Below are 26052 nucleotides of genomic sequence, written 5' to 3' on the forward strand. Positions count from 1 at the left end.
GACATGTTTGTTCACTAAAACGGGCAGCACTTCCATAATAACACGGGTTTATTATCGGGCCCAGCCCCCGGTTGTTCCTGCTATTAATGGATCAGCTCCCAAGAAAGACCTTGGGATAAAAAGTCAACTTTTTTTGTTTCATCAGGTAGTCTCACCGGGTAGAACAGTAAGTACAAGGTTAAACGGCTAACTCGTAATTTTGGGGTGTAAGTAATTAATAACGTTGATTGCCTTTACGTTTTCATAGGCTTTTTACTTTCCTACATAAATAAAAGGGGAAAACACTTTACCAAACGCTCCTATACCATTTTTTGCTTTGCTACTACGGTCAAGTCACACTTTCCTTTCGGAAGTGGCAACCGGCAGGCCGGTGTCCCAACGGGAACACCTTGTAAGTCGGTAACGTGACCTCTTTTAAAAATTACTCGACTCATCATTTTTAAAGATGCTGACCGGGCGGCATCCGTGTGATGTTCGGAGGGAAAGTTCGCCTTTCCCCGGTGGCTGGGAGGCTTCCGTGCTGAGCCTTTTCTGGCTTATTCGTAAGACTGTTCAGCAGGAGACGAGCGAAGCAGTGAGTACAACAAACGTAGACCCCAGGAGAAGAGATGTGCCCTGAAGACGGGGCTGGCGGCAACGGGGCAGCGGGCACAGGGCCTCCTCTGCCCTTCTCCACATCACGCCGTGTGGCCCGTTGGCACAGAGCTCACACGCGCTCACACGTCTCAGACGCTGCAGCGCGGGTGTAAGCCCGAGGCGTCCTGAGTGGGTGTGCCCCGGCCCACCAGCCAGCCTGGCCACAGCCCGGCCCGCCACGGGCAGAGCTAAGGGCCTGCGGTCGCCTCTGAGCTGCACCCAGTAGGGGCAGGAGCGTGCAACGTGCCCCGCTTGCGTCCGTGGCCGTTGGAAGCGCTTTCCCTCGGTTTTTCAACTCAAGTTGTGAGCAGAGCAACCTCCTCAAAGGCCCACTTTTATGGCATTTTCTGGCGCCAACGGCCTGGGAACGAGAGGACGCGGGCCGGCGGCTGGCCCAAGAGTAAGGAAACGGGCCAGTCTCACGGCGGTGACGTCCCTGGCATCTTCCAAGTCTCCACGCGTGCGTGCTGAGCTGGAGAGGCGGCGCGTGGACTTCTAGGGAGGAAAAGGCATTTTTGTTGTGGATTTATCCCTGTCGGCAAAAAGCAGAAGTCAAGTGCGTGGATCTGGAGGGCTAGTAACGGGCTTTATTGGGCAGTTCGTGGACTGGGCCGCGTTCCACGGAGCAAGCAGGGGGCGGGAGAGTGGGCAGGACTCACTAGCAGAAGGAGGGACAGCGGGTCCCGGCAAGGCCTCCGTCTCTTCGGGGGTCGGCAGAGGGTCTCCCCAGGTGGCGACGCCATCCTCCTTCAGACGAGAGCCCGCGAGAGGAGCACCTCTGGGGTGTAAGCAGAAAATCCCTCATTTGCAGGTTAAAACCACATTTCTGGCCACAGGTTAGCAGTGCGATTAGGTTAGGTGCTCACCTGGTTCGGTGGCGTGGCCTACGGGCTGCCGTTTTGGGCCTGCGGATTTCTCGTTTTTTTTGTTTTTGTTTTAAACACCCTGCATGTCATTTTCAATGGAAAGACACTCAAAATGTTTTATTACGCTGGAAATAGATGAAAGACATCATCAAAATAATGCCGTTACGTTTCCATTTTTATTTTATTTTGGAATCTAAATGACCGTGTTCTGTCTCCCTCATCCCCCAAAGACCAATCAGTTGATGGATTTTATTTATCAGTAAAGATACTGGTCCGTTTGCCTTCTTTTTCATGCATGAGATCCTTTAGTTTTCTAATTAATTAATTAATTAATTATTTTGAGCCTTTAGTTCTCTTGTCTGGGGAAGACGGAGGCACAGCCCAATGTGGCCGTGGAGCCCAGGGTTCAGCTCGCGGGGTGGCCAGTGGACCCGGCCGGCGGGTGCCACTCTGTGCTTCACCACAAAGGAGGGTGACCCTTGGAGACTTAAGACTTAGAGACGTGGGTATGTGTGGGTGGGGTGAGAGCCGTCTCCCCCAGTCATTTCCGTGTGGAGACGCTTGACACTCTCAGTGCAAGAGAAACGACATTTTCGGTAACACCTGGAAACTAGGGGAGGCCGTGACCTGGGTCCCCGCTTAAGGCCAGGGCCCAGTGTCCTAGGAGCTCTCCTCGGCGCGTCTCTGCGCCTGCTGCCAGGATGCCTGGGGGCACCTCCCCTGCCCCACTGGGTGGGCCTGAGCAGCGGCCAGGGGCAGTCCCTTGTGAGCCATGTGGTGCAGCATGGTCGGGGCGGGAGGGCCCTGACCCCCTGCCCTTGGGCTGGAGTCCTGGGGTGACAAGAGAAGGGGGGAGCCAGGGAGCTGGGGGGTAGAGGCGGAGGCTCCCTGACCTTACACGTGCATAACGCCAAGGGGCCAAAGCAGCTAAAATGTCAACCTGGCCCTGAAAATACGTGAAGGTCCACTTGTTCAGCTGGGTGTAGGGATACTACATTCCACGTTTGGCTCGCTCGACTTACAGCTTCACGTTTTTAGACGCGATTAGAGGCCTTCGTTTTTGCTCTTGCCAAACCTTTGTATAGATGGGAGTCAGCTTTAGAGCTCAACTTTTTATTTGGAAAGTTTTCAAATATGTAGAGAAGTTAAAAAAATACTACCAAAAAAAAATCCAAATATCTAACATCTCGGTTCATAGTGGTTAACGTTTTGCCAACTTGGTTTATTTCTCTATTTCTTTTGCTTGGCCGTTTTGTATGGAGTGGCAGCCATCAAGCGGATTTACCCCTAAATATTTCATCAGGAATCTCCCCCAAATAACGACAGTCTCCTCAACTATAACGCCATTATCTAACCTCAGAAAAATAATTAAATAATATTTAAAGTTCAGTCCTTATACATGTTTACTCAAATTGTACCAAAAATGTCTTCTTACGCTATTTAAAAAAAAGAAGAAGAAACCAAAAAACTCGGGTTGACAGGAAGCTCATATTGCATTTTTTTGGTCTGTCTCTTTATAGAGTCCTTTAAGCGAGAATGCTCGACTCCTCCCTCCATTGTTTTGAGTTATTTGAGTCCAGCCCGTTGTTTCTTAGATGCCCCAAGTTCCGGAGTTGTCGGATTGTTTCTCCGTTGTGTCGGTTAACTAGCTCCTATGCCTTCTTTATTCTCAGTAAATCGGAAGTTAATCTTGTTTAGGTTCAAAGTAAACACCCGGGCAAAATATAGGCACGATGCTCATGTCCTGTAACATAAAGAGGCGTGTGATACCAGGTGGCTCCATTGTTAAGGCGGCTAAATGTGATCGTTCGAGGGACTCTCCATAATAAAGTCTTATTTTCCTTCTTTTAAGTAGTATTCTATGGGGTAAATAGATAAATAAATACTATGGGGTAAATACTACTCCTCTACCCCAATGCCCATGGGCATCATGTGACTACCTTGTTCCTAGAATAACCTTTACTGATGATTTTGTGACCATCGATGACCGTTGGCTGAAGAGCTTGTTACACGGGGGTTGTCAGTGGTGATCTTCTAACTCAGTCATTCACTTTTTATGTTTTTAATTGAATAAATTATGTTAACTTACCCACATATTTATGGTCTGTTGATCTTCATGCTTCATCCCTTCAATCTATATTTCTGAACTTCTATCTCAATTCATTTCCTTTGCCTAAAAGATGCCCACGTGATTTTCTTTAGAGAGTGCTCTCATTGGTAATAAAATCACTCCATTTTGTTTCTCTGATGTCTTTATTTTGTCTTCATTCTTTTTTTCCAGGAATAGGATTCTGGGCGAGTTGTTTTTCTTTCAGCACTTTTATATTCTAGATTCCCTTGTTTCTGGTGAACAATAAGCTGCTAATGTTACTGTTGCTCCTCTAGGATCATGTATTATATTTCTCTGTGTGTTTTTCAAACTTTGTCTTTGGTTTTCATCTGTGGTTTGTTTCTTGTTTAATATTTTGCTTTTTTTTTTTTTAAATCCTGCCTGGAGTTTGTAAAATCTTTCAATTGATTTCTTATTTTTCACTGGTTTTGGGAAATTCGTGGTCAGTATTCCTTTCAATAATTTCTTCCTCATTTTCTCTTTTTTTCTTTTTCTGGGATTCCCATTACAATTATGCCAAATAGTTTTCATCATTTTCCATAGTTTTCATTTTTTTCTCCCTATTTCAGTATGGCTAATTTATTTGACCTATCCGCCAGTTTGCAAATTCTCTCCATCTGTTTCTAATCTATTTTTAAATCACTCCATTGAATACTTAATTTCAATTATTTTTCCAGTATTGAATTTACATATGAACCTCCTTTGTTTTTTCTCTTTTGTATGAATATTTCTCATTTCTTCTTTTAATTTCCTGAATATATTAATCACTGAGTTTCCCTCACCTTGCCTGATTCCTCCATGGTCAGGATCTCCCATGGATCCATTTCAATTTTGCGGCTCCCCCATCCTTTCCTCTTTTCCAAATATCTTATTCTTATATATCTGAATATATTTTTATTGAAGGACAGACCTTTTTACAAGATATATTTCAGAGCTGTCTTGAAGGTCCGTATGCCTTTTTTCTCTTGAGAGGGTTTGTTTGGCTCTGCTAGACAGCTTGGCAGGGGCACGCCACCTTATTCCATTCGAGAAATGAGATCATGAGAAGCTGGGTTTCGGTCCTTACTGGGTCTATTTTCAGTTTGCCTGTGCCCCAGAGTGCACGCTCCCAAGAGACCCAGGAATGTGTACTGGATCTCCTCTCTAGTGAGACTGACCCCCATTTCCCCTCATTTTGCCAAAAGCTCTGCTCAGCCTCAGACTTTGCACCTTGGCTTTAGGAGTCAGCAGCCCCACACCGAGGAAGAGACCACTGCCATGCCCCGAGCTCACCTCTTCCATTTATTTAATCTTCCTGACCCTGGCTCTGCAATGTCTCACTGTATTAATAATTCTCCAGTGTTTTCCAATTAATTATTATATTTGGTCCCATTTTTCCAGTTACACTTGCCCTGTGGTTTGACTGAAACAACCCAATCTCTCCCACGGAAGGCAGAACATCTATATCTTTAAGCCTTTTGTTTTGTTTTGTTTTGTTTTGTTTTCAACAGAATATCCCAGGTTCACCTTCTAGTTTGTGAGCTCTAGCTGTGGGCGTCCCCATTTCTTGACATTTCCACATCGTTCCTTTCAGGGAGGATTAGCGTCTTGAAATCAAGAACTTAGTGCAGGTGCGTTTGTTTCTGAGGAGGCCACTACCTCCAGGGCGCTTCGGGCCACAGAGCTGGGAAACACAGTTAGAAACCATGGATTCGCCTTCATACTTCGGATTCAAATTCATTATCTGGAGTTATTTTTATAACTTCTTTTATCTTTTTATCTTTTTCCTTTTACATGGAAAATATTTTTCCCCTGGTTACAGTATATTTATTTGAATGCTTCCTTTCTCTATATCCATAAATAGTGTCACATTACCGGTGTATTATCATTGAAAATAAAATATGACTTTGGATTTTTAAAGTGTCTCTACAATTTCTTTTTGTGGTCTGCAGGTAACATCCTGTTAAGGATGGACATGTAGAGAGAGCGCTGTACCCGAAAGTCATCTCGTGTCATACTTCTTTTCTGTGTAGTTGTTAATTAGATGTGTAGTTAGATTTATTTGTTTCTCTTTGTGATTGATTTCAGGGTTTGCTATTTTTTTTTGCTTTTTATATTTTTATAATATGTAAAATATTTTCTTGATTTTAAGTCAAAACTAAGTTAACTTGAAGTTTACTTAAAGAAATATTGATTCCGTCCCTATTTGCTCCACCCCATTTCCATATTCATACGTAGGTAATAAATATTGTTCCTTTCTAGTTTTTCTTTCCTGTGTTTTTAGAAAAACGAGGCAAATATGTATATAGATAGATAAATACTTATTTCACCTTTATTCTTACACAAAATTTATGTGCTTTATAAAACTCCGTATACTAGGAGCACCAGGGTGGGGTGGCTCAGTCATTTAAGTGTTCGACTCTTGATTTCAGCTCAGGTCATCCTCTCAGGGTTGTGAGATCCAGGCCCGTGTGCCTCGAGCTCCCATGGAACCTGTTTAAGATTCTCTCTCTCCCTCTTCCCACCTCTAGAAACATGAACAAATAAAAAAACCCTCAGAGTATACTAAATTTTGTGTAAGAATAAATCAGTGTGTCTTGCTTTTTCTCCCCACTCAACATTTCCTGTAAATCAGTCCATCTTAGTGCCGAGAAATTTTTCTTGCTCTTTTTTCATGATTCTATGGCATAGACCTGTTATTGCACCACTGTTTATTCAGTATACCCTTTGTTAATATGCTTTATTAATTAGAATTAAATACAATTTTCTTATTATAAATGGGACCTTATGCATATGTTGCTCAGTCTTTGTGGAATTACATTGACCATTGATGTATAAGAAGTCCTGTTTCTCTATAACTTCACCAACAAAATGAGTTTCCAAACTCTTGGATTTCTGCCATTCTGATAGTTAACTAATGATATCTCTATGTAATTTTGAGTTTCTGTTATTTTGAGTGGTGTTAACCCTTTAAGGACCACGGGCATTTTTGTTTTATTTTCTGTGAACACTTTATTAATGTCTTTCAACTTTAAGTACTTAAAATTATATATATTTTTAAAGATTTTATTATTTGATGAGGAGAGAGAGAAAGGGAGCATGAACATGGGGGAAAGCAGAGGGAGAGAAAAAGGGAGAAGCAGTCTCTGGGGAGCAGGAACCCAATGTGGGGCTCCATCCCAGGCCCTGGAATCATGACCTGAGCAGAAGGTAGACGCTTAACTGCTGAGCCACCAGGAGCCCTTATCTTTTATTTTTTAAAACTAAGACATACAGAAGAGTCGTGAAAATAGTGCAGAATGTTTCCATCTACTTTTTGCTTACTTTCCTACATATTAGTGTTTCACATTATCATAGTACATTTAGTGAGGCTAACAATTTAACCTTGGTACAATACTATTCACTGAAATGGAGACTTAACTCAGATTTTGCCAGTTTTCCCCACTAATAGCATTATTTTTTGTTTCAAGATCCAACCCAAATGCCACCTTGCATTTAACTGTCATGTCTTCTTAATCTCTCTTCCAACCTGTAACTGTTTCTGAATTTGTCCTTTTTCATGACCTTGACACATTTGAAGAGTACTGGTTAAGTGCTTTGTAGGATGCCTCTTGACCTGGGTTTTTCTGATACTATGTCGTGATTAGACTGCGTTATAAATTTTTGGAAAAATACCGCAGAGCTGAAATTCCTTCCCATTGCATCATATCAACATGACTTGTAATTGGTGATGTTAACCTTGGTCACTAACCAGGTCTGTCTGCTATAAATTGCTCCCCTCCCTACCACATGTGAACACGGAGGAGCAGAGTTCAGCCCACACCCAAGGGAAGGAGGATCACATTCTACCTTTTGAAGGGAAACTGTAAAACAGTCAGCGGATACATGTTAAAACCACCACAGTAATTAAAAATATTTTTATAGAGATTACTTTGCAGATATGAAAATATCCTGTTTCTCCTTACAGTTTTGCTCAATGATTTTAGCATTTGCCTGTAGCAATTATCACATGGTGTCCCAATGCTGATTTTCTATTTCCCCCACTTCATCTACATTTATTATTTGGAATTCTTCTATAAGGAAAATTTGTCTCTTAAACCCCATTTAGCTATTTATTCAATAATTTCTGTATATTAGTGTGGACTCATTTGTTTTAATCTATGCTTTAATCCATCATTATTGTTATTTATTGCATTGCTCAGATTGTTTCAGGTTGTCGGGAGTTCTTTCGGATTGTCTCTTGTATTTGTGCACGTGTGCGTGTGTGTGTGTGTATTTTACTATTTTACTTTCTAGTAATACAAAATACTTCAGGCTCATCTTATATTTTACCTGTCATGTTCTATAGACACATAGAAATTTTAAAAACTTTTTAAAGTTTTAAAAAGTTTTTTTTATGCTACAAAATATTTGCAAAGATAATAGAGAATTCCTCTATAGCCTGCATGCAGCTTTTCCTAATGTTAACATTTTATATAACAATAATGCAATTGTCAAAGCGAAACAGGTATTTCTTCCATCTTTCCTTATCTTTCATGAACATGACACTTTTGAAATGTACTAAGGAAGTATTTTGTAGAATTAGCCTCAATCTGGGTTTATTTGATACACTTTGTGCTAAGACTGAGGTTATATATTTTAGGAAAAAAATGTCACAGGAGTGACAAGGCACATTTAGAAAAAAAACAAAACTCTTTAAGCCTTAGTTTCCTTATCTGTAAAATGAAATAATACATATACCTTCCTCAAAGGTCTGATGCGATAATGAAAGGGGCAATAAAATAACATGTTCAGTGTAAGACTTGATGCATATAAAGGTTTTGACTAATGTTAAGTATATAATCATCATTATTATAATTGTACTGACAATTTTTTTAATTAAAATTTTTTCTCCAACTGCTTCTTTTTAGCTTTTTTTATAAAGATTTTATTTATTTATTCATGAGAGATGCACAGAGAGAAAGAGAGGCAGAGACACAGGCAGAGGGAGAAGCAGGCTCCATGCAGGGAGCCCGACGTGGGACTTGATCCCGAATCTCCAGGATCACACCCCAGACCGAAGGCAGATGCTAAACCACTGCCCTCTTTTTAGCTTCTTAAAGAGCAAGTGAAAATCCAGAACCTAAAATACACAAATTTTAGAATGAAAATTTTAAATATCCCAATAATTACACATTATAGAGTGAAAATATATGCAATCAGTTTCTAAGTTTGTTGTTAGAAAAATCAACCTTTTGATGCAGATGAAAGATATGAAACCATTCTTCATGGCTTTTGTATATTTAAATTCTGCATAATTTGTGTTTTAAATTTGATACCTCATAATATATTTTCACTAAATTGTAATCTTTAGTATTGTTTAATATCCTAATTTGTTTAAGTATTTCTTTTTTTTTAATTAAAAAACATTCAGGGTGAGCATCTTTTTTTAATTTCAGTATAGTTAACATATAACATTATATTAGTTTTGAGGATACAACATAGTGATTCAACAAGTCTACACATTATTCAGTGCTCATCACAATATGTGACTCTCAGTCCTCTTCATCTATTTAACCCCCATCCCACCCACCTCCCCTCTGATAAACCACCAGTTTGTTCTCTATATTTAAGAGTCTATTGTTTGTTTACCTCTCTCTTTTTTTGTTCCTTTGTTTTGTTTCTTAAATTCCACACCTAAGTTAAATCATATGGTATTTGTCTTTCTCTTACTTATTTCATTTAGTGTAATACCCTCTAGATCAATCCATTCTGCATATACTTTTTGAATTAGTATTTTTGTATTATTTTGGATAAATATCCAGTAGTGGAACTGCTGGATCATATGGTAATTCTATATTTAATTTTTTGAAGAATCTTCATACCTTTTCCCATAGTGGCTGTAGCAGTGTGCATTCCTATCATCAGTGCATGAGGGTTCCTTTTCCTCCCTCACCAACACTTGTCAGAACGGCCGAAAGCAACAGAAGCATCAAGTGTGAGGTGATATTACAATGCAGTTTTGATTTGCATTTCCCTGATAGTAAGTGATTGATGTTGAACATCTTTCCATGTGTCTGCTAGCCATCTGGATGCCTTCTTTGAAGGAATGTCTGTTCAGGTGTTTTGCCCATTTCATTTTTTATTGGATTATTATTATTATTATTATTGCTGTTGAGTTGTGCAAGTACTTTATATTATGCTGGTAATTATTATTATCACTATTGTCCTCATTTCACCATCATTATTTCAACAAATATATATTGAACGTTTTTCTGCGCTCGTCTCATTCCTTATTCTCCTCAAAGCCATCCTACACATATCTAACAGAGTGATCCATAAGAAACTAAGCATATATTTATCTGATCAAATTATTCCATTCTTTAAAATCTTCCTACTATATAAGTGACTATTCATCACCTAGAGGATCAAGTTGAAACTTCTTAGTGTGACATCAAAATCATTTATATCTTGGATCCTGCCTACTTCTTCAGGTTTATTTCCAACTAATGCTTTGAAAATTTTTTTGCAGGTTCTTACAGTGAGACTGGCCTTCTCTCTGTTTCTTAACTCTTGTGAACTCCCTGCCTATTTTCTCTCAACATTCCACATTTCCCCAGCACAGTTCCACTCATCACTCAGGACTCAGTTCTTATTTAATCTCTTCCCAAAGTTCTTCTTTCACTTTTATAACTTGTGTTGAAAACCTGTTCCCTATATTTCCATAATGGCAATTTACTCATTTATAGATTCAACAGATATTTATTACACACTTTGTTCTAGGTTGGGTATTAGCAAGAAACCATGATAGAGCAACTCCATAAGAAATAGGATTGCAGGTGTCCAGCAAGAAAGCTATGGCAAGAATTATGACCAGCCACTTACATTCTGGATTGTTCTACAATCAGATTGCTGGTGGAGGTAGACAAAAACTAACCAACCAACCAACCACACACACACACACACACACACACACACACACAAAAGAAACTCAGTTTGTTTTGATTAAGTTGAAGTTTTTAAAAGAAATCCCATATTAGAAGTTTCTGAATACCAAAATTCAGAAACTTAATATTTATTTGAGGAGAGTCAGAAACTTAAGCAGTAAACGTTCTTCTGAAAAAAAAAAATATCCCCATAGGATTAAAGGAATGGAAGTTCCAAATTTAGGCAGAGCATTAACTGTAGCCTTTCCTGTAAAGAGGCTATTTTTAGAACTCAAAGATCATATTCAGAAGGAATAAGATTAAAGTTAGATTGTGATATTGTTACCTATTAATTTAATCTTCAAATTTTTTCTTATGCTTTTTATAAGTTAAAATAAATTATTTATCTGCTAAAAGTTCTCTTTTTGTCCTGTGGAAGCACAATATTCTCCTTTTTTTTAAAATTTTATTTATTTATGATAGTCACACACAGAGAGAGAGAGAGAGAGAGAGAGAGAGGCAGAGACACAGGCAGAGGGAGAAGCAGGCTCCATGCACCAAGAGCCCAACGTGGGATTCGATCCCGGGTCTCCAGGATCGCACCCTGGGCCAAAGACAGGCGCTAAACCGCTGCACCACCCAGGGATCCCAGCACAATATTCTCCTATTTCCCAACAATATTTGATTATTTTCAAGGGACCAAGTTCACTTAGGTGGGAGCCAGTGTTGTTAAGAATGATAACAAGAGCTTGAAGCCTCTGTGGATATCTGTGGTGTCCTCAAGTGCAATTATAATTTAATAAATTATTACAGAAATGTTGTTTGACACGTGTAGATTGAGTAGCAATGATACATTGACAGTATTTGCTGCTTTTTGTTAAATTCCTATGTGCCAGTGACTATGCTGGGTACTTTACAAATATGATCTAATTTACTTCTTACAATAGCCCTTCAGATTAACTATTAATATGTCCTTGTTGATAAGAGCCTCAAATATATTGTCACTTGACTATGGTTGGCTGGTTAACCATGGATCTGGGACTTAAGTCCACATATTCAGGATTTGCAATTCTATGCTTTTTCCCTATAAGAATCTGTTATCAGAAAAGTGGTGGGATGAGGACAAAGGTGTGGGTGAAATAAGATGTTAGAGCAGGGAGTCCCTCACTTGGTCAAGCGTCTCAGTGATTAGAAGCAGCTTTCCCAGGATCTCCTGAGATGCCCAGTTGTATTCTAGAGGCTCCCGGGTGATTTAGACTCATCCTTTCTATGGAACAGGGTTAAGCAATTTCTGAAATGAAATATTAACAAAACATTTGGATTCTATTGGATAGAAAGACAAGGACACTTGTCCTTGGAGGGGACAAACACATAGCCACAGGCGAAGAATTACCTGGGAATTCTATAGAAAGAAATCACATTTAAGGCTGGGAAAATAGGTTATGATTTATTAATATGATATCCTAATTTAATTTCTCAGAAGTTACTTTGAATGACTTTTGGCTATTTTAAAACATGCACCTCGGAGAATCATAATTTACTACCACTGAAGCTATTCAATAGAATGTGCTACAGGCTGTTGGAGGGAATTTCTAAATAGGACTTTCAGAAATTGAGTGATGATGACTTTGTGCAGTTTCTCAAAGGAAGAGGGTAGGGCTAACTTGTATGGATCTGACACAGGTCTCAAAGGAGCTCTTCCTTTAAAAAAAAAGATTTGAATGGTTCTTTATTTCAATAAGTTTTAGCAAACAATTTATATCTTATATATCTCTTCCTCGAAAAGCTTATGAAAAGATCAGAGACAGAAAAAAAAATAACCCACAGGCAGGCTTTTTCCCCATTGTAGTTTATTTATTTATTTATTTATTTATTATTTTTCCCCCCCTTTTTTTTCCCATTGTAGTTTAATTGGGGAAGTCATCTCAAGGGAAATGTAAAATATCCCACAGCAATTCTGAGAACCTCTGGTTCCAAGCTATAATTTCCCAACTGAAAGTTACTTATTTATGAAATTCATTTACTGAAACTTTAAAAATGATGATACGCATATTAGAATGTGCTGTAGTCACACTGGTGATGGCTTGTTGTGTCGAAGTCTGAGAAATGTCTGCAAAATATGTTCTAGGGACATTCAGGAGTCCCTGTCCTGCATGGGAATGGCATCCAGGGACATTTGGGGGAAACTGGCTCATCAAAGCTACAAACAGTACAATTAATACAACAGAAAGCCCGGGTAGCCTTTCTGATGGAAGTCCTGTTGCCCAGGAAGCTGCTACTATGTCATAAATCAAAGAGAAATCCCATTTTGATGGGTTATTTCTCTTTTCAGGAAGACTTGGCTTGGCGTTCTTGTCCTTCATGCTGTTTCTTCTCCAGATAGTTCTTACTCTCCGTTAGTGTTTAGTTTACATTTTTCTTCTTCAGCATCTGCCTGGGAGTAGGAGCTCATAAATCCCTGTAATGAGGGATGGTGTTTACTTTGCTGTGACCCCAAAATACACCAACTGCATCATCACCCCGGCCACCATTCCTGCATTTCCAATATTTCTGGGTAATGAAGCAACGGACACTCTTTGAAGAGAAAATGGCTTGGTGTTTAGAAAAGTTGAACTATTTAAAAACTTGGTAGTCATCTTCATCTACAAGAAAGTTAAAGACCTTTCATTTTGTAAAAGAACCTGTTTTGGCTCTTCTGGTTCAGTATGCTTTTTAAACATGCATTCTCTTCAGATTTTGTTCCTGCTGAGTCATCGTTTCAGCTGCTTGGACTAACCTGGCTTTCTTGATTAATAGCTTCCGAGAGCTAAGCCCTCCCGGCTGCTCACGCCATGGACTGGCTTTGGAACATTATATTCTTCTTCAGCTATTTAATGATCTCCTGGGCCTGGCAGTCATCTTCACAGAATGATGTTAAAGGCTCTAATAATAGCTTCACACAGTTAGATATGCCTTTCTTCAAATTTTCTTCTGCCAAGTCACAGGACCTTTCTTCAAAATTCACTATTTTCCTCAAGGTAAACCAGTTGCATTTAAATCCCACCAATAATCTGAGAAATTTGGCCTTTACCTCCTCCTTATTAAAAGTGTTGTCATTGGGCTTTTCCTATTCTTTTTTTTAAATTTTATTTATTTATTTATGATAGTCACAGAGAGATAGAGAGAGAGGCAGAGACACAGGCAGAGGGAGAAGCAGGCTCCATGCACTGGGAGCCCGACGTGGGATTCGATCCCGGGTCTCCAGGATCACGCCCTGGGCCAAAGGCAGGCGCCAAACCGCTGCACCACCCAGGGATCCCGGGCTTTTCCTATTCTTAAAACATGTTTAAAGTAGTCACATAATTTCACATTAAAAGTGGATTATTAGAGCTTAATTTATAATTTAAAATGTATCTGCATACTATAAAATAACAAGATTGAATAGTCATTTAAATGGAAATAACAGAAATTTGGCATTATAATTAAGGGATAGTAAATATGTTTAAAGGACGGGATTTTATTCTGTATATATCAAAAGGTTTATAAGGTATGAATTATAGGACCGATATAAGGATGTTTCTTATTTTGAGATGGAATCTGCTCTTTCTGGCTTCTACACATTGCTCTATATTCAACTTCCTAAGACCTTACAAACTAGATCATCTTCCTTTGCCACATTCCAGCCATTAGAAGTCTAGTGACTAAAATGTTCATCCCTCTTTAGATCAATTATCTCTATTCCTCTAATTGGTCTTCGCATAGCATTATTTCAGGTCACCTCAGCATCCCAGGTGTGCTCCCTTGCAACAATTCTAGTTGCTTTGTGTTCCTCTCAAGTGTGTGTATCCACAAGCATTTTTGAAATTCAACAATGTAAATACTTCTCATCATATGGTGTCATGGTGATGGAGTAGAAGGATTCCTCATTACTATATAGAGGATGATTTTTTATTTCTCCATTGATAATCTCTCTTCCCCTATTGGACTCTTAGCTCTTTGGAGTAAGGCAATAGATCTGTCTTGGTCATCGTTCTATTTTCCATGCATAGCACCTTGCCCGTCTGATGCAGTGTTCTGTAAGTATCCATTAATTGAATGAATGGATGGATGGATGGATGGATGTTAAGGTCTATAGCATCATTTTTATTTTAATTCAATAATAAATTATTTACCTATAGTTTCAGCAGGGCTCTGATATAAACTGGCTTATGATAGTATCTCATAACTATTTCTTTCAAGAGCTATAAACTCTGTCTAGCATGACTTTTTACAAAGGAGAAACACTATATATCAAGAGGATGCATCATAGAGGGTAAGGTGACTCTGTGATTCTGACCTATGGAGTTTCCAAATTATTGATGCCTATTTTTCCTTGTGAATTCTTTTATTGATATCACATTTTGGAAGGAGGTGAAGTATTAAGGAACTACTGATCTGAAATAGGCTTGATAATAACATTCCCTCACTCAACATTTTAATCAAAATTATGGATCAAGAGATTTATGAGAGGCTGATCAATATGCAAATAGCATGGATTTGGAAAATACTGTGAATGCTCTGTAATCTTTTTTTTTTTAACTCTCTAATCTTGATCCAAATTGATCTCAGTAGATTGGAATTGTGATGCAGTTTTCTTCTTTTTCACAAAAAGGCACACAAAAGATATAAGAATAAGCCATAAACGACACAGCCTGACTTAGAAGCAAGAGTTTGTGGTAGACCAGAAGCCACGAGGCAAGTAAAAGGAGCGCAGATAGGATGCAGCATTAGGCAGCTTGGTCTTCAGCAGTGAGCTCTGCAGTCTACTGCAGAAAGTATCACAGGATCTCTCTGGGAGAACCTTGTCCCATAAAGCAGCACAGGATCAAACAACCGAAAGAGATATGTAAAAGTCTACCGAGGTTTTGCTAATGCTCAGAGGAGAAGAAATGCTATGTTAGGCTGCATTAACAGAATAGGGAGGTGATAGTTCAGTTTTCTAATATTTGCGGTTTTATATTCCTTACTAGGTGTCATTATTATAAAAGCAAGATTGAAAACCAATATACCACAAAGACTAGAAGGGATGGAGAGGATATTTTGGATTTTATCAGTCAAAGGACTAAAGAAATTAGTACAATGGTTCTTAACTTGGCATGTGCTGCAGAGTCTTACTTGTTGTTGTTGTTGTTTTTTAAATACATCTACAGATAACCCTATTTCTAAAGATTCTTATTCCTTAGATCTGGAATAAAGAGAGGATACACATTTTTTCCCAAAGTTTTACAGGTGGTTCAAGTGCATAACTCTAGTTAAGAATCATCAAATTAGAAACAGATGAAAGAAAAAAGGTAAGTGGGATGTTACCATCTACAATTGCAAAGATGGCAGTTTTACTCTCTGAATCCTGGGAAACCGGTGGATGAATTTCCACCTGGGGTCCTTGGCTCTATCCAAAAATGACAGCTAAGCAGTTGTGGCTGAGGGCAGTGCTCTGTAGGTCACTGTCAGCAGAGCGGACTGGCTGCGATGCTGAGGTGGATATTGTTGGGCAGAATTACTGCGCTGCTTCTCCTCTATGTTCTACAACCAGAGGCTGAGAAGGGATTTTCTTATCCCCTTTCTCTTTCTCCTTCGACACTCATTTGTACCAGGGGAGCCAGGCCCTGGGGGTGGGACAGATCTGGACTGGCAATGGGGCTTGGATGGGGTCTGACCTCAGAATGCATGTGTTTCAAGATATGAAACCCAGGGACTCCTTAAGTTTTCTTTCTCTCCCTCCCTCCACTCCTCTTCTCTCATTATTACCTCAGCATCAGTTTTCCAAACAGGCTTTACTCATTCCAAAAAGTTGCGACTCTTCTGTCCTGCCATCTTGGCCATCGTGCTTGAAAAGTAAGATGACAATCTGCTTTGGAAAACTCTGCCAGACTTCTTATTTAGGTAGGTAAAGGTAGTCACCCATGTGCATAACTTCTTCACTCTTCCCTCTGTGTTCACTATGCTTTACTCTCCTGATTTGGTAATTCATGCTTGAATCGAAGGTTTTTCTAGTTGTGTTTGTGGTGACCTGACTTTGAAAAAGAAGGAAGGTGAAGTCTCAGCTGTATTGATAATTTCTTCTCAAATTTTCTCCCCTTGGAAAAAGGAAGGCACAGGTCATATCAAGTTTAGTTTAGAATCTGAGCATATCCTGGCTTATAAAACATACCATACTTATACTCTAGCATGTGAGAACCGCCTAGAAAGGGTTTTGTTTGCTTGAATATTGTCAAGGGTTGTCTTTCTAGGTAAGCTACCTCAGTCGAGATTGTAACGTAACAACCCTGAGAGGAAGGGACTGCTTGCCTCAGGTCTGCTTCTCGCCAGAGAAACGGGGTTAGAGGAAGTTTGGAGGTGGAATGGACTCTTCACATTTTGTGTCTTTGGAGGAGGCTCTGAGACCACAGTATAACCTGCCACTTCCCCTAAAAAGACGAGACATATCTGAAAATAAAGGCTCAGGGCCGTCAACTAGCTGCCGAAAGAATCTTTCGCATCCCTTCTGTCATCAGACCATCCATCCTAAGGAAGAAGAAATGCCTGGCCACCCACTCTGGGACCAGGGAGATGAGAATAGGGAAGCAGATATGAGGCTACTTTATCTTTTCCATGTTTTTCCGCAACAAATAAATAATCCTCCTTCCTTACCACTCCCTACTTTATTTTAGAATATAAAGAATTGCTTATAACCCATTACTCAGTTCCTCGTGCTGTAAACTAGCCTCCTATACTTTCCTTTAAGAAAGGTGCTAATAGCAGTTTTTCCCATCTCAGGATGAATTTGAGACACCATGGGTACCTCTCTCAGACATGTTTATACATTAAACCTCTTATTTTTAAAAAAACAAACCTTATCTTTTATTAAAGAAGTTTCAGACATGGGGGACTCAGGTGGGGTTAGTGGGAACGTGGGGTACACTTTGGAGACTATGGTTGTTTAAGGGTCTCTACATTCATATCAAAAGGCAGAAGCAATACCAAGCCCTAAGGATGGCACACAGCAGACTCCTACATCAAAATCTCTGTCGCTCCTGCGCTTTTCCCAGTTAATACTCCTGATACACACAGCAGTTTCCCCTTAAAAGCACATCAGTGACTTTGGTCATCTACCACTGGCTCCATTTCTCTATTGGAAATCTCATCCTGACAAATCTATCTTATCGTTTTCAAATGATTGGCAGAGACCTTTCAAGTCAGTGAAGTTAGAGTACATAGTGATTTGGGGTTTGGGTCTTAAGGTCAGAGGAACCTAGACTTGAATCCTAACCCCTTCACTGGTTAGAACACCCAAGACAAGTTACTTAACGTCCCTGATTCCCAGATTCTTTACCTATAAAAGGGAGATAATGATGCTCCATCTACCTGGGAAGAGGCACTGATTGCCTGCCTTAGAGTAAGCAGCAGGTAGGTGACGGCTAATGGTGTGATGGTCACCTTACTTAGGGGCACCTGGGTGGCTCAGCGGTTTAGTGTCGCCTTTGGCCCAGGGCATGACCCTGGAGTCCCAGGATCGAGTCCCACGTTGGGCTCCCTGCATGGAGCCTGCTTCTCCCTCTGCCTGTGTCTCTGCCTCTCTCTCTCTCTCTCTGTCTCTATGAATAAATAAATAAAATCTTTAAAAATAAATAAATAAACCGATGGCCGGCTTGCTCCGTCTCTTCTCATTAGTAAAGCCGAGGTACTAAAAGCCATAGTAATAATGAGTATAACAGTTATTGATAATAATTATATTCTCACTTTACATTTACTAGAGTGCAAAATTTATGGGCATCATCTGGCACATAATAAACATCCTTACCCTTATATTTCATAGCAAATCTGAAAATTAAGGCTGAATATTCTAAATATAATTCACACTCACCCCCACGGCCACACCAGAAAGAAATTCCCTAGTGTTTTTGCATTTCAGTCTTTTTTCTTGTTTAAACTTTTTTTTTTTCCTCCACAAGGAATGTCATAAAAAAAAATCTGACTGTGACATAGAAGTAGAAAAGGTAATTTTAGGGGATGATTTAAGCTGGAAACACATTTGTTTATAGCACTCACATTATCCCAGGGCATCCTGGACAGAACGAGTGCTGCCTCAGGCTACCAGCTTCTCGGGTATTCATTAATCCCGAAGAAAGCTTCAGGTCGAGGCCATTACCACTTAATTACAGTTTGTGATTACTGGCACATTCTTTACTGACCTTATTCCACGTGCTGGCCTGTTTGTTCACTAGAGAATCCGTGCAGCTGGAAATTTTGGCTGACTTGAAAGTATAAATGGGGATTTGGGGGGCTTGAATTGAAACCATTCTTGCTGAAATGTCAACACATTTTTCTCCCATCTGGAGATGGTTAATCACGGTGCTTGCTTTGATATACTTTTTCCATAAGCTGTGCTTTGAGGTGCGCCTGAACTTATCAAAATGCTATTTGAAAGCAGAGCTTCGAGCAGAAGTGCTTGTCTATCGTTATTTACTCTTTGTGGGCATAAGAGGAGAGGTTTCTTAGGAATACTTCAGCGTATTAGAGCTCGTAGCCCAGGGACCATCCAATTTCTTTCTATGTAGGAACTGGAAGGAATTTTAATTCCATGAGTCCTCTAAGAATGTTGTTCTAAAATCATAGGGAAGGGAGACAGAACATAAAGACTCCTAACTCTGGGAAACGAACTAGAGGTGGTGGAAGGGGAGGTGGGTGGGGGGTGGGGGTGACTGGGTGACGGGCACTGAGGGGGGCACTGGATGGGATGAGCACTGGGGGTTATTCTATATGCTGGCAAATTGAACACCAATAAAAAATAAATTTATAAAAAAAGTAAGTAAATAAAATAAAATAAAATAAAATAAAATAAAATAAAATAAATAAAATCATAGGGAAGGAGGCCTAATCTAGTAGCAAAGAGTACTTGGCTAGGAACTGGAAAACCTGGCTGGCTTCTATGCTTAATTGTAACTGATTTTGGGGCAAAATAGTTTTACTTATTCACATATTATTCATGTCATAAATAATTAGTGAGTGTTTTCTATGTGCCATACACTAGGGAAGGTACTGTGGATATTGAAGTCTGTGGGGCATGGAGTAGTGTTTTCTCTTTGTAGCTATAATATCTTCCACAGCGTATGATAATATGTAAACAAATGAGTGTGGCTGGGCTCCAATAAAATTGTATTTATCAAGGATAAAATTCGATTTTCATATATTTTTTTTTTGTATGTCATGAAATACCATTTTCTTTTGAGTTAAGACTATTTAAAAATGTAAAAACTATTCTTAGGTCATAGACCATCCAGTCAGAAGTATGGATTTGGCCCACAGGCTATAGTTTACCAACCACTGATTTATAACAAACACAACCCACAAAGGCATGATCACCATCAGCAGTAGATTTTCTGGGTTTTCTGGAAGCACGAGGAGCTCTTGGGTGTCTGAGTCTTTCCCAAGGAGGAGTTATATAATGGGACCAAAAGGATGAGAAGCGATGAGTCAGCTGGGACCAAAGAGAAGAGCATGTTGCAAAGTCCCCGAGGCAAAAGAATACATGTAGTGAATGAATGACTGAAATACGGAATATAGGAAATAAATACAGAATATAAAAAATAGTGATAAATGTACAGTCGGCTTAAGTGAGCAGGGGCCATACTGTGAATAGTTTTCCGTGGCATTTAAAGGGTTGGAGCAACAGGAAGCCTTCGGAAGGTTTTCAGTAAGCAAGTACAAGATTAAATTTGAGGCTTAAACTGTCTCTGTGGATACACACGGAGATGGAACAGACACGGCTGTACCTTAATATGACTTTATTTACAAAAATAAGTGGTCGAGCAGACTTAGTCTGTAGACTCTCTTTTGCTAAGCCCCGCTGTAGAGTCAGACAACCTGACTGAAATCTTGTCCCATAACCAACTATTTTTGTTTGGCAATTTACTAAGTAAAAAACTTAGTAAAAAAAAAATTTACTGTTATGTTCTGTTCAGCTCTTCTTCTCCTTTAAGAAGTTCATCAGAAATCCATAAATATAAATGAAGGATGGACAAACTTTCATTTTCTATGTTGAGAGAAAGCAGCAGCTGAGAAGGTGTTGAGACAACAGCTACTGTATTTCATGGCGTCAGATGTTACTATCACCCCTTCCCAGGGATTTGTCCTTAATTTGTCCAACCGCTGGTTCTCCGTGACCTTTCCTGTCCATCTGAATCCTGATTTCTAGCTGATGCTATTGAGGTTCCTCCATGACACTGGTTGTATTTACTTGAGTTATAAGACACCGAGCCAACCCACTTACAACCCAGGCTCAGTTTTCTAATCTCAGTGACTTCAAATACAAGTAGAGAATGGCAATGACTGTCTGCCAGATTATTTAATTGTAAAGGCTTCTTACTAATTTTGATACAGAAATAACAATTTATCTAGTGGTGACATCTCCAAGACAAGCTATAATACAGGCATTTATAAGAAACAAAATGACAAAGAATGATAGGTACAGTGAGGGCCCCGGTAAAGGTAAATACGGGCAAACTCTATAGAAGTAAACACTTCTTTTCACCAAATATCAACAGAAATATCCAAGGTTGAAAGTTTTGGCTATAGAGACAGAGCTTAGAAATGTGAAAAGTCATGAATTACGGCATGTTTGACATTCTAAAAAAATCTCTGTAATTGTATTTCTTTTATTTTTGTTTTTTCTTGAAATTAGTTTTATTTTTAAATTACTTGCCATATAATGTATTCTCTGTTTCAGAGGTAGAGATCAGTGATTCATCAATCCTGTATAGCGCCCAGTGCTCATTACGTCACGTGCCCTCCTTAATGTCCATCACCCAGCTGCCCCGTCCCCCCATCCCCGTCCCCTCCAGCGGCCCTCAGTTTGTTTCCTGTGATTAAGAGTCTCTAATGGTTTGTCTCCCTCTCTGATTTCATCTTGTTTATTTTTTCCTCTCTTCCCCCTGATCACCTGTTTTGTTTTCCTAAATTCCACATAAGAAGGAAATAAGTCAGAGAAAAACAATTATCATATGATCTCACTCATGTGTGGAATATATTTGTCTGAAAAGAGAAAGAACCCAAGGGATCTTTTCAAAGATACATCAGTATGTTTAATGTGTATTGGAAAGACCCCAATTAAAGGTCAATATGACCAGGGTTCTAGTGATATCTGCAATTAAGCAGTGGCTATTTGACTTTGAACAGATGTTATGATGTTCTATGAAATGAGAAAAAAGAGAGTATCACTATTTTTTACTCCCATATCTGCTCCCTACGTTTGCCACCTTATCACCCCAGAGGAAATCTAGACTTAATTAAGGCAGTTTTCCAACCTTAGTCAGTGTGTATGCTTACAATATTATATCAGTACAACTATAAAAACAATAATTATTCTTAAATTAATCACTCAAAAATTTTATAAGTCATATATGAAAAGATGTCTATAGATGAAAATTCTTCCAAAATTGATCTGTAGATTTGAATCCCAATCAAAATTCTAGCAGTTAAGTTCTGCTTCTGAAAGCTGCAAAGAAATGTTGTTCCCATCCTAAAAATGACAGAAAGCCAGATGATTTGCGAAATTATCACTTATCTCAAAGCTACCAGGGTGCTGAGACACCGAGAAAACTGAATTCTATAAAGAGACAGATCCCTTGGCAGGAGGAGGGCAGACACAACCTCAACCTTGGCCAAAGCATAGAAAAACTATGTAGCTACCATAGAAGCATGTAAGATAAAAACTCAGTTAATATTGTAAATACTTCTTAAAGGCCAAGAGTGGGAAAGGATTTCAGTTTAGAAAAACAGAAAGCCCCAGAAACAGGAGATTTTGGCCTCAGTCACAGACTCTTCCCCACGGTCCTTAAGGCCTCACACAGAGGGTGCGTGCAGGGCAAGAGAGCCTTCCCCACTCAGACCCACGACGGGATGGGCGTACAGGGAGTGACTGGATGCCAGTGGCTGATAGGCAAGAACAGGACTCACTTCACCAGGTCCTTCTGTCTGAAACAAAAGTCTTAAGCCACAAAGAGGGTCAATCCATCAAGAAGATGTAAAGCAAAAATGAACTATTGGGACTTCATCAAGATAAGAAGCTTTTGCACAGCAAAGGATACAGTCAACAAAATTCAAAGACAACCTACAGAATGGGAGAAGAGATTCGCAAATGACTTATCAGATAAAGGGCTAGTTTCCAAGGTCTATAAAGAACTTATTAAACTCAACACCAAAGAAACAAACAATCCAATCATGAAATGGGCAAAAGACATGAAGAGAAATCTCACAGAGGAAGACATGGACATGGCCAACACGCACATGAGAAAATGCTCTGCATCACTTGCCATCAGGGAAATACAAATCAAAACCACAATGAGATCCCACCTCACACCAGTGAGAATGGGGAACATTAACAAAGCAGGAAGCCACAAATGTTGGAGAGGATGCGGAGAAAGGGGAACCCTCCTGCACTGTTGGTGGGAATGTGAACTGGCGCAGCCACTCTGGAAAACTGTGTGGAGGTTCCTCAAAGAGTTAAAAATAGACCTGCCCTACGACCCAGCAATTGCACTGCTGGGGATTTACCCCAAAGAAACAGATGCAATGAAACGCTGGGACACCTGCACCCCGATGTTTCTAGCAGCAATGTCCACAATAGCCAAGCTGTGGAAGGAGCCTCGGTGTCCATCGAAAGATGATGGATAAAGAAGCTGTGGTCTCTGTATACAATGGAATATTCCTCAGCCATTAGATACGACAAATACCCACCATTTGCTTCAACGTGGATGGAACTGGAGGGTATTATGCTGAGTAAAGTAAGTCAATCGGAGAAGGACAAACAGTGTATGTTCTCATTCATTTGGGGAATATAAATAATAGTGAAAGGGAATATAAAGGAAGGGAAAAGAATTGTGTGGGAAATATCAGGAAGGGAGACAGAACATAAAGACTCCTAACTCTGGGAAACGAACTAGGTGTGGTAGAAGGGGAGGAGGGCAGGGGGTGGGGGGGAATGGGTGACGGGCACTGAGGGGGACACTAGATGGGATGAGCACTGGGTGTTTTTCTGTATGTTAATAAATTGAACACCAATAAAAATTAATTTATAAAAAAATAAAAATAAATAAAGTGCAAAAAAAAAGAAGATGTAATAATCTTAAGAGTTTATGTACCCAGTTGCATTATTAGAGTTGGTAGGTGGAACTCTCAAAATTAAAACAGAAAAATCTACAAAGATAGTCAAAGATGTCAATACACCTCTGTTAATAATTAGCAGAAAAAAATAGAAAATCAGAAAAAAATCTATAGTAAGTATCCAAAATCTGTAGTAAGACCATAGAAAACCTGAGAAGCACCATCCAGGAACCGAATGGACACTTAGGGAACAACCCACATAATAGCATCACAGAACACATTCCTCGCACTTGCATGCAGAACATTTGCTGGGATAGAACATGTTCCTGGCTATGAAACAAAATATGATAAATCTCCATAATGAGCTAATGCTAGAAATAAATAACAAAAAATACAAAAAAAATGCTAGAAATAAATAACAAAAATACAAATTCTCATACATTTGAAAATCAAACCATATATTTTGAAATAACTTTTGTATCAAAGGGGAAATCCTAAACGTCATTTGAAAATAGCTTCAGGGATCCCTGGGTGGCGCAGCGGTTTGGCGCCTGACTTTGGCCCAGGGCGCGATCCTGGAGACTCAGGATCGAATCCCACGTCAGGCTCCCGGTGCATGGAGCCTGCTTCTCCCTCTGCCTTGTGTCTCTGCCTCTCTCTCTCTCACTGTGTGCCTATCATAAATAAATAAAATAAAATTAAAAAAAAAAGAAAATAGCTTCAGTTTAATGATAAAACACAGCATTGAACTAACACAGTGTTTACAGAGAAATCTATAGCAACAAATATTTAGAAAGGAAATATTAGAAAAGAAGAAAGATTTGAACTGAAAAATGTAAGGTTTCACCTTAATAGCAGAACAAAAGCAAAGTAAATCCAAAGCAAGCAAAAGGAAAGATGTAATGAACTTATGAGTTGAAGCAAAAGTAATTCAAAACAAGAAAATAGAGAAAAATCAATGAAACCAAATGTTGCTTCTTTGAAAAGGCCAAACTGATAAACTTCTAAATACAGATGACAAATATCAGGAAGGAAAGGACATCAGTTTAGATCATACTGACCTTGAGGATATTAAAAAGGAAACATTAACACATTTATTTCAATCATTGGAAATGTAGATACAACGGACACATTTCTAGAAGGTCACAGTCTACCAAAGCTAATTCAAAAATTAGATAACTTAAATGTTTTTATGTAAAATAACCGGTGCAGAAAATAAACTCTAAGTGAGATGGCTCCTGATAAATTTTACCAAATGTTTATATGCGACAAAACATTCCCCAGATAATTGAAGGAGGGTTATTTCCAAATTTATGAGGCCAGTGCTACCCAAAGACATTACAAGAAAACTGCAATATTCAATACTCCTCATGAGCATAGATGCAAAAACAAAACAAAACAAAACAAAACAAAACCAAAAGAAAACAAAAACGTTGAAAATAAATATCATATTTTGTGAGCAGAAAATATCTTCAGAAGGTATTTTGGTGGCTGGAGCAAATTTCCACCCTCTAACAGCTCAAAACTCCTAGGTCAGACTTCAGCTAATTCTATTTGCTAATTTTGTCTCTAATCATAGTTCCCCAGATTGCAAATACTTTGTAAATACTATGACACCAGAGATCGTATCTTCTGCTTAAGTTTTTCCCACTAGCATAGCAATTAGGTATTTAATTAATATTTGTTCAGTAGTTTGATAGACGCAGAGGTAGAAATCAATTGGATCTGTCCGACAGATGAACTGGTTGTGCCCTGAGATTTTGACACTCGTCTCAGTCTGACAGTTACCTTGGGCGGATTCTCTCCCTCAATACATACTTTTAATTTTCCATCCCCAAAATGGGTAGAAATAAAATGTAGCAGAATGAACTTCACAAAGTAAATAAACGCATATGACCAGCCCCCACATCACAAGCGGACACCACCCATACCCCAAAGGTCCTCTTCTGTTCCCTTACAACTGCTAGACCTCTAAGAGTGACCACTTTCCTGGCTTTTAACACCTTCGGCTAATTTCACCTGTTTTGGGAAGTTTTGTCAATAAAATTGTGCCATACGCACTCTTTTGCTCTCCATCAGATTAATCCACGTTGTACGTGTGTGCATTCTCACTGTCCAATAGCATTCGATACGTCAATACGACTATTTACTTACCCCTGGTCGACTATTGATGGGTAGTTGGGTTGCTTCCAATCCTGAGATATTGTGAACAGAGTCATGATCGACCCACTTATTTCTGAGCGTGAATCTACCAGAGTATATTTTGGATTGATCGATACTGTTATCTATCAGCTACCGATCAATCGAGAAATGCCAGCGAAGAAATATTTTATGTAGAGTGGACTTGCAAGCCTTCTTCTCCTTGGTGCTGACGCATCTTTGGGCGAGTGGGCATCGGGAGGCCTGGAGAGGAAGATCTCTTGATAATTAAAGGAGATCTGACTCTCATTTGCTTTCG

The 26052-nt window shown here is 39.4% G+C and overlaps 1 pseudogene; it reads right to left on the reverse strand.

The window, feature by feature from the left end:
- Positions 1–706: 706 nt before the first annotated feature.
- On the reverse strand, positions 707–18793 carry LOC112910469 (uncharacterized; annotated as a pseudogene).
- Positions 18794–26052: the final 7259 nt, after the last annotated feature.

Source organism: Vulpes vulpes, chromosome 3 (genome assembly GCF_048418805.1).
Source record: "Vulpes vulpes isolate BD-2025 chromosome 3, VulVul3, whole genome shotgun sequence".
NCBI classification, from domain to species: Eukaryota; Metazoa; Chordata; class Mammalia; order Carnivora; family Canidae; genus Vulpes; species Vulpes vulpes.